General features: G+C 43.5%; 1 long non-coding RNA gene across 2 annotated transcripts; it reads left to right on the top strand.

The window, feature by feature from the left end:
* The first annotated feature begins 11,475 nt into the window (after positions 1-11,475).
* On the top strand, positions 11,476-14,649 carry LOC123125872 (uncharacterized). 2 transcript variants are annotated; one of them, XR_006461507.1, is made up of 3 exons: positions 11,476-11,749; positions 11,837-14,260; positions 14,396-14,649. It is a non-coding gene; the product is annotated as an uncharacterized lncRNA (long non-coding RNA). The 2 variants fall into 2 exon arrangements; XR_006461506.1 differs by having other exon boundaries at positions 11,837-14,649.
* The last annotated feature ends 364 nt before the right edge of the window (positions 14,650-15,013 follow it).

Here is a 15,013-nt window from a genome sequence, read left to right as displayed (position 1 = left end):
AACATCAATCCGGGTCGATTCAACACAAATGTTCTCTTAACATTGTGCCCTCAAAGTTGCTGTCATAGACATGCCCATGACCAGGTAAACAGAATCATCATGCAACACTTGAGCTAGTCTTAGAGGCCAGACTAGGAATACTTCTTACCGTTTATTATTCCACACGTGCATTTGAGTCTTCCTCCGAGCCTCGTGGATATTGCAGACTCGAGAATCATTGCAGTTACAGCATGGAACATAAACATAATTATGAACTCGGAGATAAATAATATCATTTATTATTGCCTCTAGGGCATATCTCCTACAGACTCCCACTTGCACTAGGGTCAATAATCTAGCTTATGCTAATGCACTTCACACCTGTGGCACACCGGTGTAAATATGCTTCGCTTGTGGTATAGCCTGATGTCCAACGGATCTGACGACTTCAGTTCCGTGTGTATCTTTGCATGTCCTCGCGTTTTCACGTTTTCACAAAATTCATATTTTGTGTGGACTTGGCTTTGTATGTATGTGAATCACAGGTCAAACCTGGATTCCTCAGACTGAGTTATGGAGCAACTACCTGCAGTAGTGTCCCATTGTCAAAAGCCATCTTGGAACTATACTAAGTTCATGAATGAACTATATGATTCAACATCTTCTTTGTCGCTTCTAAAGCGTCAACATACTTAGCCCTTGTTATAGAATTCGCCACAATAACTAGTTTGAACAAATTCCAACTAACTGTGCCACCACATTGTGTGTTACACAAAACCCTTAATTTAAATCAAAAATCGCAAGGAGAAAAGATGAAGACTCTATCGATGTAACATTTTACAACGAACTCTTCATGATCTCTGCTTGCGAGAAAACCATGTCATCAGTACTTACTCTAGTACTCTGTGACATCTTTCACAGTTGTCCCATGATCACTAATTTGATCACTTTGGTATCCATACTCGCAACACCTTGGGAGTATCGGACATATCTGGTTGTTTTACATACCATGGAATACATGATTAATCCAAACACAAAAGTGTGTGGAATCTGCATCATGTATTTTACTCATCAGTGTTTTGGGACACCGAGTCTTGCAAAAACTCTTTCCATGTGACTTTGGCAAGAATCACTCCTTGGCGTTTTAAATGCTAAAAGGTTTTAGCATCTTGTAAATATGTATTCATTGCTTAGCCCCATTAGGTAAATCTATCTCCATAGATCATCATGCCTAATATTGAGGCTATTTAGCCTAAGCACTTCATCGAAAAACTATTTTCAAATGAAGTCCTAATTTGTGTCAAGAAATTTATTTCCAATTACCAATGTGCCAAGCACATAAGGTTTTTAGAAATATTATTACGCTCCCACTTACTTTCTTGAATTACAAGCATCTTCGTTACCCATTGATGAAGTCAAATCCCCTTTGACCATTTCATCAAAACACGAAGATTCCAACTCCATTTTGCTCTCTTCTGTCCATTGCTGGAACTCTGAAGTTTGCATACCTACTAGCATCCTCTGGATCGACAAATTACTTTGGACTGTATCATATACCTGTCCTAGCTTTCATTTCCATCAGATGGAAATGCTTTTATCATCCATGTTTCATATCTCATGATTGAAATATGTAATAATTGCTAGTTCAACCCGAACCGACTTTAAGCATCGCTACGATGAAAACAACCTCATCGTATTATTTCAACAAGTCGAGCTTTATGGATAAAACATTTTATCCGTATCAGTTTTAAGTTCCATAAATATTCGTTAGACTCTAAGTCTTCCGAAAGGTGTATCAAGGTTTTAATCTTGAATCACTTATATGGAAACTAACTCGGGTTGTATTGGTATTTAGCCAATTCCGGAGTCAGGGCCCATCAATGCTTCCTTGTGTATCGTAGGTATAATGTTGTCTAACAACAATATCTCGTTTGCGCACCTGAGAGGTTTGCACGAGCCTTGCCTACGTGGTTCAGCTGCAAGTTCGACCGAAGTTCATACATTTTATTGTAGAGACTTCTGTATCAGTCACAGTAGGAAACTCTGAAATTTCTTCCAAGGTCTCTTTCCTTTGATCTGATGAAGATACTGTTTATCTCGTCGAGTTGCACTATTCTCCCACTCACCTTTTAGAAAGAACCATTCTCTTTAAAAGCACACCGTTTCGCGGCAAAACTATTTGCCTCGGTATAGTGAGGGAGGAATACCCAACATTTTGGTATAACCTACAAAGTAGCACTTGTCTGATTTGGAATAGGTTTGTAACCTTTTACACAAGCCCCATATTCCAAATGTTAAGAAAAGATATAACATGGTTGGGCGTACCATACCATGGCTTCATTTCAACAGACCCGATGTAGCTCTTTTCAGTGTAAAAGCCGCAGTCTCTAAAGCATCACTTTAAAAGGGATAATGGCAAATTTATTTATGTCATCTTTGACCTTACCATGTCATAAATGGTTTGATTACATCTCCACGGACTTTCCACTTGCAGTGGTGTTCCGGGAGGTGCAAGTTTATGAAACCCCTTTCACAACTCATCAGACATTCGCTAAACATGTAACTCAAATATTCCTTTGTGCAATCAAATTGCAGAAACATAATTTTCTTGTTACAATAACTTCTACTTCATTTTTGAGAACCTTTCAAATGATTTCAAAAGATCCAGACTTACGTCTCATCAAGTAAATATCCATATATCTACTTGAGTCATTTCTGAAGATAAATAAATCCACCACTAACAACACTTATCGGACTACACACATCAAATGTATGATCACTAATAAGTTTGTTGTTCGTTCCTTATGGCCTGTGAACGGTATTTTAGTCACTTCACTTTTCGGAGGAAAGTTGCAAGTGTCAGATGATTCAAAATCAAAAAGACTTCAAAATCCATCATAATGGAATTTTCCATGCGGGTTTCTCCAATGTGACCAAATGTAGTGCCACACTTGTGTGGTATTCTTTTAGTCTTGCGACATTTAGCGTCAGTGTTATGGATGTATCATATTACCCTCAATATTCATAACATACGTCCCATCGATGATGGAAGTATGGCCCTTATGTTATTCATAATACTTAACAACAATTGTTGTTTTTATGAACAACTCTTTTGCAACAAACATTGTGCAATGGGCTAGAGTGTATGAAACTCTAAAATGAATTATGAAAGTAAACCCAGAGGTATTGTATTATTATCAATATTCATAACATACATCTCATTCATAATGAAAGTATGGCCCTTGTGTTATTCATAACATCGAACATAAAAAGTTCTCTTATGAACAACCTTCTTGCAAGATGCCTTATGCAATGGGATAGAGTTTGTAAAACTCTAAATGAATTATGAAAATAAATACAGACGGCAATACACCGATGGAAGGTATAGTAACATTTACTATGTTCCCTGTGTATACCTTAACCTCATTTCTAGCTAGTCTTTCAGGCCATAGTAGTTCTTACATCGAGTTGCAACAGAATGCAATCGAGCGGGCATTTTTGTGATGAACTCACAATACCCAAGAATTAGTGATTAACGTGTTTAACCATAATTCGCAAGAACTATATCTTTGACCAGCCTTCTATACATCAAAAACTTGTATGACATTCATACATGAGCTGGATATTCCAGTCTTCTTTCCTTTTGCCTTTATACTTCTAGCAGTTTAACTTTTAGTATTTCTCCTACTCTCAGAAGAAGCACCCAACTTAAGAGTGGCATTAGCCCCGGACTTCCTAGGTGTGTAAGTCATACTAACACCCTTTGGACACTTCCTTTCTCTTTAAGTTGTTGTTTTATTCACCTTTCATTATATGACAGGCGTTCTTCTGGATCCCTTTCCCAACAGTCAAATGCATAGTAAACACTTTTACTAATGCTTGCAAACAAACATTGCTTTGTTTGTATCTGAAAATAATTTTCAGTTCCATGAATATCATATAACTATCCCAACTTTCGAAGTTTGGGTTTCATGGAAGCAAACATATTCCACTTGACCATAACAGAAATCTAGCTTTTGGATCGAAGGACGAGAGTCACATGATCCATAGCATTAGCGGGAGGATACGGAAAGCATGCGATAGGACAAAGTCCTTCTCGGCACTTTTTAGGACAATCCTCATATTACGTTACCAATCGTAAAGTTTTAACCAGATATTTAACAGCTATTCAATTTTAATAGGGAAGGTGGAAATGCGAGCCATTATTCTACAACTATTATGCAAGAAACACTTAGTCAGTGTTCATAATTAATTGCACTGAGAATTAAACATGTTAATTCAACAGTGCGCTCCCACTCAAATCAATATCTCTCACAATTAATTTTGAGTGATACAAGATCCAGACTTCAATTCATCGCCATAGAATCATCATCTCATAACGTGAATTTTAATCGGTAGGCCAACTTGCCGATCACATCTCTATGTGACTCTTGCTCATCTTTCGATGCATGTGTTCCGAGCTCAGGACGATCCTGCCATGAACGTCAAGACAACCAAGTGATCTTGCTGCGAGGTCTGACCTCACCCGCCTCACACTTCTCTAATCGTTCGTACCCATGCATCCATGGCGCACCCCGAAAAGATAGGTGCCGTGACGGTGCTACACTTGGGAGAACACTAGCTACTTGATATTTTAAGTGAGAGATCACCCTAATAAAAGCGACTACCGCGCAATCAAGAAGGGTGCATCATAAGGGATAAACATCTCAGGCAATTCATAATAGCATGATATGGTATAGCCCTTTCTGACGGAGAAGTATTTCATTTCTTCGTCTTCAGCATTCGCGTCGGTGTTCACCTTCGCGAAGATTGCCACCACCTTGTTGATGCACCAGATAATATTGCTATCTCTATAGCTAACAAAATAATGCATTACAACAAGGTTGACACGCAGGTCATTAAAGTGCAATCATATGGCTCCAGCCATCATGCCGAATCATGACACGCAGGTCATGTTAATCAAATTACATCATATAGTCATCTCATACATAATCGAATTAGTATGAGCACTGCTATACCACATCACATGCACATCCTGCAAAACCAAGTTAGACGCCTCTAATAGGTTTATGCAAAATTTTATTTTACGTGGCTTGTAAGGTTTTGACTTAAACCGCAGCTACCAACATTTTATCATCAAGTATGATTATTCAAGTTGCTACATTAACATCTCGGGGTGTATGAAACACGAGATAATTAAATCTCGAGCCCCATACTAAACTTCGTCATACGCATGACCCCCGTGCAGATAATATCTGCAATGCCCTTTCATCTGCGAATTTCATCTTTCTTTTGACTACGGCAGAACCCAAAGAACTGATAGCACTTCCATGATCAATCAGGATCACGGATTGCCAGAACTTTGTCAAATTCCACCATGCTGTCTCGAGATTGAGCAAACGCAAATTCTAGGGAAGCAACAAGAACGTCGGGTAACAGATTTCATCTGTCACCCGCATAAATAATTTTCAGCAATAGATCTCATCTACCACCTAATTATATTATGCAATACCCATACATCTCCATGTATTCTAGATCGAAACCTGCATCTACGCATAGCACGGCTCTGATACCACTGAAGGGGAACGCAGCAGAAAACAAAAAATTTCCGACCTACGCACCAGCCCAGGACCACTATGGAGACTGCATACATGGTTTGATCTTTTTCGTTACCGACTCGTAGCGCAGCGGGAAGTAGAGTCGATGACGATCGGCGGTGCAGATCCCCGCAGCTAGGATTTACAACCTCCCAGCCGCGAGGATGTATACCCTCATCTACTTCTCAGACAGCCCTCCGGGAGGCGATCGAACAGCCCCCCGGACGGTGTCGCGGACAGCCCTTCGGGAGGACCTTCGAAACTCGAACGGTCACTCGGACAGCCCTTCGGGAGGACCTTCGAAACTCGGACGGTCACACGGACAGCCCTTCGGGAGGCACTCACAAACTAAGACCGAAACTACGATCTCTCTACAGAGTTGCACACATACGGTGTCATCTATCCGGCAGGGCTTCGCCGTCCAGAACTAGTTCCTGCCGGAACCCAGACAGCCTTACGGCTCTACGAAACTCTTTTCGTGGGAGGGAGAGAAGAAGCCAGATAATGCATGGCATGTGTATGAGAGCAAGGGATGAGTGTGGAGGGCTGCCCCTCCACCTCTATTTATAGGAAATCCCAAGGGGGTAGGGTAGTTTCATAAAAAGACCCAAAATGCACATGAATGAAGTCCTTCCACAAGGACCTAGGAGTGAAACAAAGGAACAAGAGGGTCCCCAAGGGGGGATACCCCATGTGGCCGGCCACACCCCCATGAGGGGCCCAAAAAATGGCTCCTATCCATCCATGTCATCCCCAAGATCTTTTGGAGCAAAGCCCCAAAAGGTGGCTTTCCATAAAGTAACCATAAAGCTGATTTTCACTATTCACGACGACATTTTTCAACGTGTGATCGAACTGAAAATATTTATGTGGGCTAAGAACATTTCCAGTACCCACTAAAATGATTTTCAACGCGTTCCGAAACAATTCCGGTTTTAGTGATTTTCATCTGCGAAACGCATCTGAAGTGGCTCCGGCAGCTCCGGAACTTTTCCGGTTTTTATCTCAGAAAATTCCAAAAAGCTTCCAGAATGATTTTGGCATCCTCCAAGAATTATCAGGCATGTGCCGAAACCAATTTGACTTAATGGTGTATCCCGAAACAACTTTTCGGTATCATCGAAACTTATCCGATGACCTCTCTCTGCGGTACGATTCCGCTGTCCGAAACTTTTCGGTGTCCGAAACTTTTTCGGTGATTTTCTCTCAGACTCCCTGTCTAGTATTCAGCAGATAGATGACCCTTAAGCGTGTGACCCTATAGGTTCGGTGAAGTATAGACATGACCCGGAACCCCTTCCGATCAATGATCAACATCGGAGCCGTGGACACCCATATTGACCCCTATACCCACACGAATAAATATTCGAGTGAACCTCCAGTTGCCGTGTGCTATTCCTGTTGCTTCGCGATATGTTACAAATACCCGAGGGGAGACATGTTGGCATTCCCGTGGATCAACAACTTGTCCACTATGCTAGTTACCTCGTTACCGGTATTGTTCTCTTTTCTCGTTATCGTGTTCCGGCATCCCCGTGATCAAATCACAAAGTGTCTGGCCAGACGATGATGGATACCGTAACACCGAGAGGGCCCAGAGATATCTCTCCATCGTCGGAGGAGCAAATCCCAATCTTGAGCTATCAAGTTACTTGACACACTTTTCCATGAACCCGTAAGCCGCCGTAATAGCCACCCATTTACGGATGACGTTTAACAAACCCCAAAGTTCATGAAGCAAGCATGAAGAAACTCGATACTCTCATGGTCTAAGGAATCATGCAAACGTTAACCATCTCTGTGTTATGTACCAATAAACTTGTGACGAATGAATCTCATAGCATAACATCAATCCGGGTCGATTCAACACAAATGTTCTCTTAACATTGTGCCCTCAAAGTTGCTGGCATAGACATGCCCATGACCAGGTAAACAGAATCATCATGCAACACTTGAGCTAGTCTTAGAGGCCAGACTAGGAATACTTCTTACCGTTTATTATTCCACACGTGCATTTGAGTCTTCCTCCGAGCCTCGTGGATATTGCAGACTCGAGAATCATTGCAGTTACAGCATGGAACATAAACATAATTATGAACTCGGAGATAAATAATATCATTTATTATTGCCTCTAGGGCATATCTCCTACAGCTACCGGAGATCTGGAGGGGACGACGTCATCGGCAAACCCTAAGACGAACCGAGCTCCCATTGCCGCTAAAGTGCCAGACTCTCCCTCGGACTCTAAATCGGAACTCTCGAGGTATGCGTCGAGCGCGCGCGGCCAGGAGGCTCTCGCCCCAGTCAGCTTTGTGGACCGTCGCCTCTCTGTCCAAACCTCTCTCCTAAACGAGGCTCTGGACTTAATGCGGTCCCTCGCCATTACAGAGGAATCGCTTCCAAACTATGCCCAGCCCGGACTAGGGGCTAAGAGCGGGCAATTTTACGTCCCGCCCACCAGCCACTTCATAGCCACTGTCAAAGATCTAACCGACATGTTGGACTACACCTCCGAAGACATCAACGGCATGGACGACGATGCCGGAGACAAACAAGGCCAAGACCCTCCGTTTACCGGACGTTGGACGGCCACCTCTACATATGACGTATATATGGTTGACACATCCAAAGAAGATGACGGTGATGGCAGGAAGGATCTGGTCGAGGACGAACCCGTCGAGGCGCCGCCAAAGCATCGATGTCAGCGACGTCGTTCAAAATCGCGCTGTGAAAAAGAAAGTACTACAGGCACCGGAGATAACAACACTCCGGAAATTGCCGAAGACAACGAAGCACCCGTTGAGCCAACATCCGAACAAGATGATTGGGAGGAGGGGCAAGTCAACCCTGACGATCCGGTGGGAAACGAGGACTCGGAGGACAGTAACTATCTACCACCCTCCGAAGATGAAGTGAGCTTCGGCGACGAAGACTTCATCGTGCCAGAGGAACCACTTGAGTAGGAGCGCTTTAAGTGCTAGCTAATCGTTATTGCGAGAAGCCTAAAATGGAAGCAGGAACAACTTCAAGCCGAACAGGATACACTCAATGACAGATGGTCAAAAGTCCTGGCAGCCGAAGAATACGACCTCGAGTGCCCAACAAAGAGCTACCCGAAGCGCAAGCTACCCTTGAGCCAATACCGCCAAAGCATAACCCTGCCGACGAACCTGACCGACCACCACATGGCCGAGATAGAGCGGCAACTCAAGCCGAACACCAGGCCGCACCACCCCGCCATAGAGGCAGGGGGAAAACGGCCCCAAGTTATACCTATGACCTACGGAAGGACCTGGACAATAGAGCAGGCCAAGCCAGATCAATCTATGGATCAAGGGGGCATGCCCCAACACGAGAAGACGGCCATCAAGCCTGGCGCGACAAACACAACCCCGTCCGGTCCGAAATTCACATACGGACGTCAGCCGAACTCCGTCGTGACGTCGCTCGATACAGAGGCACCACACACCCCCTATGATTCACCAACAAAGTAATGGATCACGAGTTCCCAGAAGGGTTTAAACCCGTAAATATTTAATCATATGAACAACAGATCCCGCAGTATGGATTGAAGACTTTCTTCTCCATATACACATGGCCCGCGGCGATGATCTTCACGCCATCAAATACCTCCCATTAAAGCTAAAGGGACCAGCTCGGCACTGGCTAAACAGCCTCCCAGAAAACTCCATTGGTAGCTGGGAAGACTTGGAGGATGCCTTTAGAGACAACTTCCAAGGCACCTATGTTCGGCCTCCACACGTCGATGACCTCAGTCACATAGTCCAGTAACCCGGAAAATTAGCCCGGAAACTCTGGACCAGGTTCTTGATTAAAAAGAACCAAATTGTGGATTGTCCGGACGCTGAAGCCCTCGCGGCCTTTAAACACAGCGTCTGAGACGAGTGGCTCGCCCGACACCTCGGCCAAGAAAATACGAAGTCCATGGCAGCCCTTACCGCACTTATGACCCGCTTTTGCGCGGGAGAAGATAGCTGGCAAGCTCGGAGAAGCAATAACACTAGCGACCCTGGCACCTCAGAAGCCAGGGATGGTAATGGCAGGCCACGGCGCAACAAGCACAAGCGTCGAGGCAATAGTGACGGTACCGAAGATACGGCGGTCAACGCCGGATTCAGTGGCTCTAAACCCAGTCAACGGAAGAAGCCATTCAAGGGAAACAGGGATGGTCCATCTAGTTTGGATAGAATACTCGATCGGCCTTGCCAGATTCATGGCACCCCCGATAAGCCTGCCAATCATACAAACAGAAACTGTTGGGTCTTTAAACAGGCCGGCAAGCTCAACGCCGAACACAAGGGGAAAGGGCCGCCCAGCGAGAACGACGATGAAGAGCCTCGCCCACCGAACACAGGGGGTCAGAAGAAATCCCCCCCCCCCCCAAGGTCAAAACGGTGAACATGATGTACGTTACTCATATCCCTAAGCGGGAGCGCAAGCGCGCGTTAAGGGACGTCTACGCCATAGAGCCAGTCGCCCCAAAATTTAATCCGTGGTCAGCTTGTCCAATCAACTTTGATTGCAGAGACCATCCGACCAGTATCCGTCATGGAGGTTCGGCTGCATTGGTCCTCGATCCAATTATCGATGGATTCCACCTCGCGCGAGGCCTTATGGACGGCAGCAGCAGTCTTAATCTGCTCTATCAGGACACCGTCCGTAAAATGGGCATCGATCCTTCAAGAATCAAGCCCACTAAAACCACCTTTAAATGGGTAATACCCGGCGTAGAGGCCTGTTGCACAGGATCCATAACGCTAGAAGTCGTCTTCGGCTCACCGGATAACTTCCGGAACGAAGACCTGATCTTCAACATCGTCCCGTTCCGCAGTGGCTATCACGCAATACTCGGACGAGCCGCCTTCGCCCGCTTCAATGCGGTCCCACATTATGCTTACCTAAAGCTCAAGATGCCTGGACCACATGGCATTATAATAGTCAATGGAAACATGGAGCGCTCCCTTCATACAGAGGAGCATACCGCGGCCCTCGCAGCCGAAGTGCAGGGCAGCCTCGCTAGGCCGAATACTACACTGGCTGTTAAGCCTCCGGACACCGTTAAACGAGTCCGGTTTACCCTGCATAACGACAGTCCGAATCATCCAGAGCTAGATTAGCAATTCGGCCTCCGTCAATGCCCCAGCCTGATAGCGGCATACGTACCTCGCGGACACAACTACGCGTTAAAAATACCATGGGCAAGGACGGATGCTGGCTAAACATAAGGTCCACGGTATGACTCGACCCTATCCAGTCATCCATACTGTTCCACCTTTTTCTTCTTGTTTTTTACTTTTCAGGTTCTTTACAACCGACATCTATTTCCGGTGGTAGCAAGGGCCCCCTTCTAGGCCCCTTATGCATACTCGATTATTGATCCTCTCAAAGGATCATACATCAAGGTGGCAAGCGGCGAAGACGTGTGGCAGAGTGTCCAAAGAATCTTCAAGATCATCTTTTTAATTTTAGGACCTATATACAACTTTCCCTTGTCTTCGGCATGTAAAATAGCCATGATGCTTATCGCATCTTCTGTAAAAATAAGTTTTGACGTACCAATCAGACCTATAATGAAAGCAGTTTTGCCCAACCCTATTAGTCTTGGCTTATTTTTAATCAGTTTTCCAATTTCATGTCGAAATTGGCATATACACCTTGGTACGACTTAAATCGCTAGGGGCTCTATTCAAGTCTATTAAGGACCCAGGGTGAAGAATAAGTAATTCTTCACCCCAGTCATCCAACGAATCCTCAACCGATAAAAATATTATTCCACGTCTACCACCGTAAATTTACCTTGCTTACGTTGATGCGACGGTTGAATGGTCCTTTGGAGCTAGCCCACACTACGTCTCCACCCGTACCCATGTCTTTTCTAATCAGGTGCGAGTGGTTCACGTTCCTCTCTCCTCAGCCCCTCCTCGCTGGCGATTGTGGTTTGCGGAGGCGGCGGCAGCCATGTCGATGGCGCCGGAGGGACAATCTTGAAGCAAGGGCTACCCCTCTCTCTCCTGCGTGGATTATCCCCCCTTTCCCTCTTCATGCGGTAGCGACCAGGAGGCGAACTGGGCTGTGCATCGATTTGGTGCGAGCTCGGCGGCGGCAACGACCTTTTCCGGCGTCCCTCTCCATCGTCAGCGGTCTTCTCGTTGGTAACACCACCCTCTTCCTCTTCCATTCCCTTTTCTCCATGAATTTCTTAATTTTTAGGGTTAGAGTTCTAGATTTTTGAGGAGCAGGGTAAAGAAAGGGTAAAAAGACCAAGAAATTAAGGAGATGAAAGAGAAGAGATGAGCTTGCATACTGAAGGGGGTGATGGAGAAAACCTTAGCTCGTTAGTGGGATCAAATCAAGGAGGTGGGGATCACGCAGGAGGAGAAGCTGCGGAGGAGGAACAACACCAGAGTATCTTCTTAGATCCAGCCAAACGTGATAGCCCTATTTCTTGTCTATCTTCTCTGTTTTAGATGAACTGTTATTCCTTATCTCTTCTTTAGAGCTCCACTGCTAAAAAAAATAGAACCAGTTCCGGCCATTTTCACTTGGAATGGATTTGGGATGCTGCTACTGTATTTAGGATGGTATCCCATCATTCTGAATCTGCTTCAGAACTGAACACTAGTGACGCTTCAGAACTTTCTGTAGGTGCAGTCCTGAAGACTAGTGAGACATAGTAGCAACTAGCGAAAATGACAAGTGCAGAATTTTGTTTTCGTTTTACAATTCATCGTACATTTTGTAGCTCTTTTGTCACCTCTGTGAAAGCACTGCATACGAGTTCAGTACACTAACCTTTCTCAGGTTTGCTTCTCACATTTTTACAATGTGCTTAAGGAGAATGATGAATGGTTAAGCACCTATTTATTTCTAGTTTTGATCTGTTGATGCACACTCAGCACAAGAATAAAACTGTACATGCTCCAATTTTACGTTGATGTAAACAAGCGATGCAATCTACTCCCTCCGTTCCCAAATGTAAGTCTTTTAAGATACTCCAACAAGTGACTATATACGCAGCAAAATGAGCGAATATGCACTCTAAAATATGTCTACATACATCCGTATCTTATAGTCTATTTGAAATGTCTAAAAAGACTTACATTTAGGAACGGAGGGAGTATGTTGCATGCAAGTTTGGAAAATGTATTAGTTGGACATGCTCCTATTTTTTGTTGGCCCTATATCTCTTATCTTTGTCTCTCAGAATTCTTACAAACAGGATTAGGACCTCTCAGTGTATTAGTTTAACTGTTGAGGGTCCCAATCCTGTTTCTATTTTGGTTCATCTTGTTTTAGCTCCTACTGACCTTGTTCATGGATACAACAACCGAGAAGCGCAAGATGATTTTGCAAGTTTTGGTTCAGTTGACACTTAAGTGTTTTTGTTACAGATTTGTAGCTCCTCTTTCTTTTAATCTTCTTTCTGAAAAGTAACTCCACTGATTAGTAGGATCAATAACAAACATAATAAAGTTGCCACACTTGCATTCTTGGAAGATCCATTGAAGGAACATGGCAAATCTCACCAATTGATGTTTGTTTTAAAGAAAAATAGCTCAACACCATCACATTTGCATGGGCATGTCTAGGTTTTTCCTCTCAAGGAAACGCACTCATTCTCTTCTGAGTTTGAGTTTAATCTGTACTGTACTATTTCCATTAGCACTATGCATTTCAGTTTTGGACACTCTAATGGCAACATTAGGTATGCTTACAAAACTAATCATTCTGGGATCAACACATCATATGACGATACATGGGCTTTAGTTACCTCATAGAACTGTGTACAGGTTTATTGATCCAAAAAAGATGTCTTGTAAAACGTGATCTTGATGATGGCATTACCGTTTACTCTACCTTCGCACAATATGTCCATGTATATTTAGTGCGATCTTTCACTATAGAACAATAGTAGTTGTTGTAAGTTTTTCCTAAAGTTTCTGCCAAAATCATCATGTTAGAGCCACTGGTTTCTGGAAACTGTAATGGGGAAGAACCCATTTATCAATTTCAGAACCAGGATTTTTGGGTTGCATATTTTATAATGTGTTCGATTGTTTGGAACTAGTGGAATAAAATTGCATAGCAATATTAAATTTTACATGTCCTGTGTTGCCTCATTGACCTCTAGTTAGGTAGCAGTTCTATGTTGGTATTGAGCTGGTCAACAGAAATTGCATAGGCGTCCTGCGGCATCTACCACAACGCAAGCATAGCTGCGACCTTGGTATCTAGCCTCTTGCAAATTTTCTTAAGCTTGTAGTTTGGGTTCTTGCAATTTTTCTCCAGCTTGTAGTTTGGGTGCATGCTAGGTGTTAATTTTGTTGGCATGTTCTTCTACTGTTTCGTCATTCTCATGGAGGAACAAATATCCAATGTCAAAAGGAAGGTATTTGTTTCCAACTAGCGTTGTTTCTTGGTGTGGTTTATATCAATTGAAGCGCGGTTCATTCTCTAGTTCAGTTTTTGTTTTTGGAGTGATCCACGTGAGGCCGCACCATATAACTAAGCTCTAGTTATTGTCATCAATCATGATGAACTCCATGGAAACATAATGTTTTCTCCTCTTTGCAGAATTCCCCTAGTGTGTATCGACTTTAGGGCTATTGTGTAATTGCCTTATGAAAGTCACTGCTTGAATTTGCCTTGCATTTTTTTGTAAGGTATGGAAGAAAGTTTTTTTGGTAGAATGTACATGATGAGCAATTCTGGTTCATCGGTTGCACCATATGCAAATACGCGTGTATTTTTTTAGCTGACCTTATCTCACTTGATCCACGTTTTGTGATTTTATCAAGGAAATGGCAAATAGGGAATCTGCTATAATCAAGGAAGGAAGAAGCTGTTTGTAAGCGACTTGGAGACCAAGTATCTTGAGACACTCAACATGTGCCAGTTTTAGTTATATAGTACCAATGCATGGGAGATATACTAGTTGATAGTCATTACGTTGCACGAATCTGTAGAAAACAGTTTTATATTGCAAACTTTTATGGGCACACGAGGCCATGTGAGAAGTTCTTATGCCGTCTGATTTTGGTCTTGCTGATTATTCTTATTTCGTGTGATTTTACAATAAGCTATAGTGATGCATATTTCATTGTTTTCTTGTCCTGACGTGTGAAATACAGGTTTTATAAATAAATAAACGACATTTTGCTTACATTCATCTCTACAACAACGGGTTCAGATCCTCTGCAGTATCATATGGTGTTGTAGTGTGGATGACATGTGGGGCCAGGTCCCACATGGCATATGTATCAGGAATTTTAGGTGGGAAATGTCACCTCTCGGTATACTTGTTACTTCAGTTTCATGGTCATTGGCTCAAGGAGGCAAAAAGAAAAAAAAGAAATCTGTACGTAATCTGGTGTCATGTCGGTGTGTCGTAATATTACGTTACCTTGGCTAGTTTG

Source organism: Triticum aestivum, chromosome 5D, assembly GCF_018294505.1.
Source record: "Triticum aestivum cultivar Chinese Spring chromosome 5D, IWGSC CS RefSeq v2.1, whole genome shotgun sequence".
Taxonomy (NCBI): domain Eukaryota; kingdom Viridiplantae; phylum Streptophyta; class Magnoliopsida; order Poales; family Poaceae; genus Triticum; species Triticum aestivum.
Note: the sequence above shows the minus strand (reverse complement) of the source record. Positions and strands in the feature narration are given on the sequence as shown.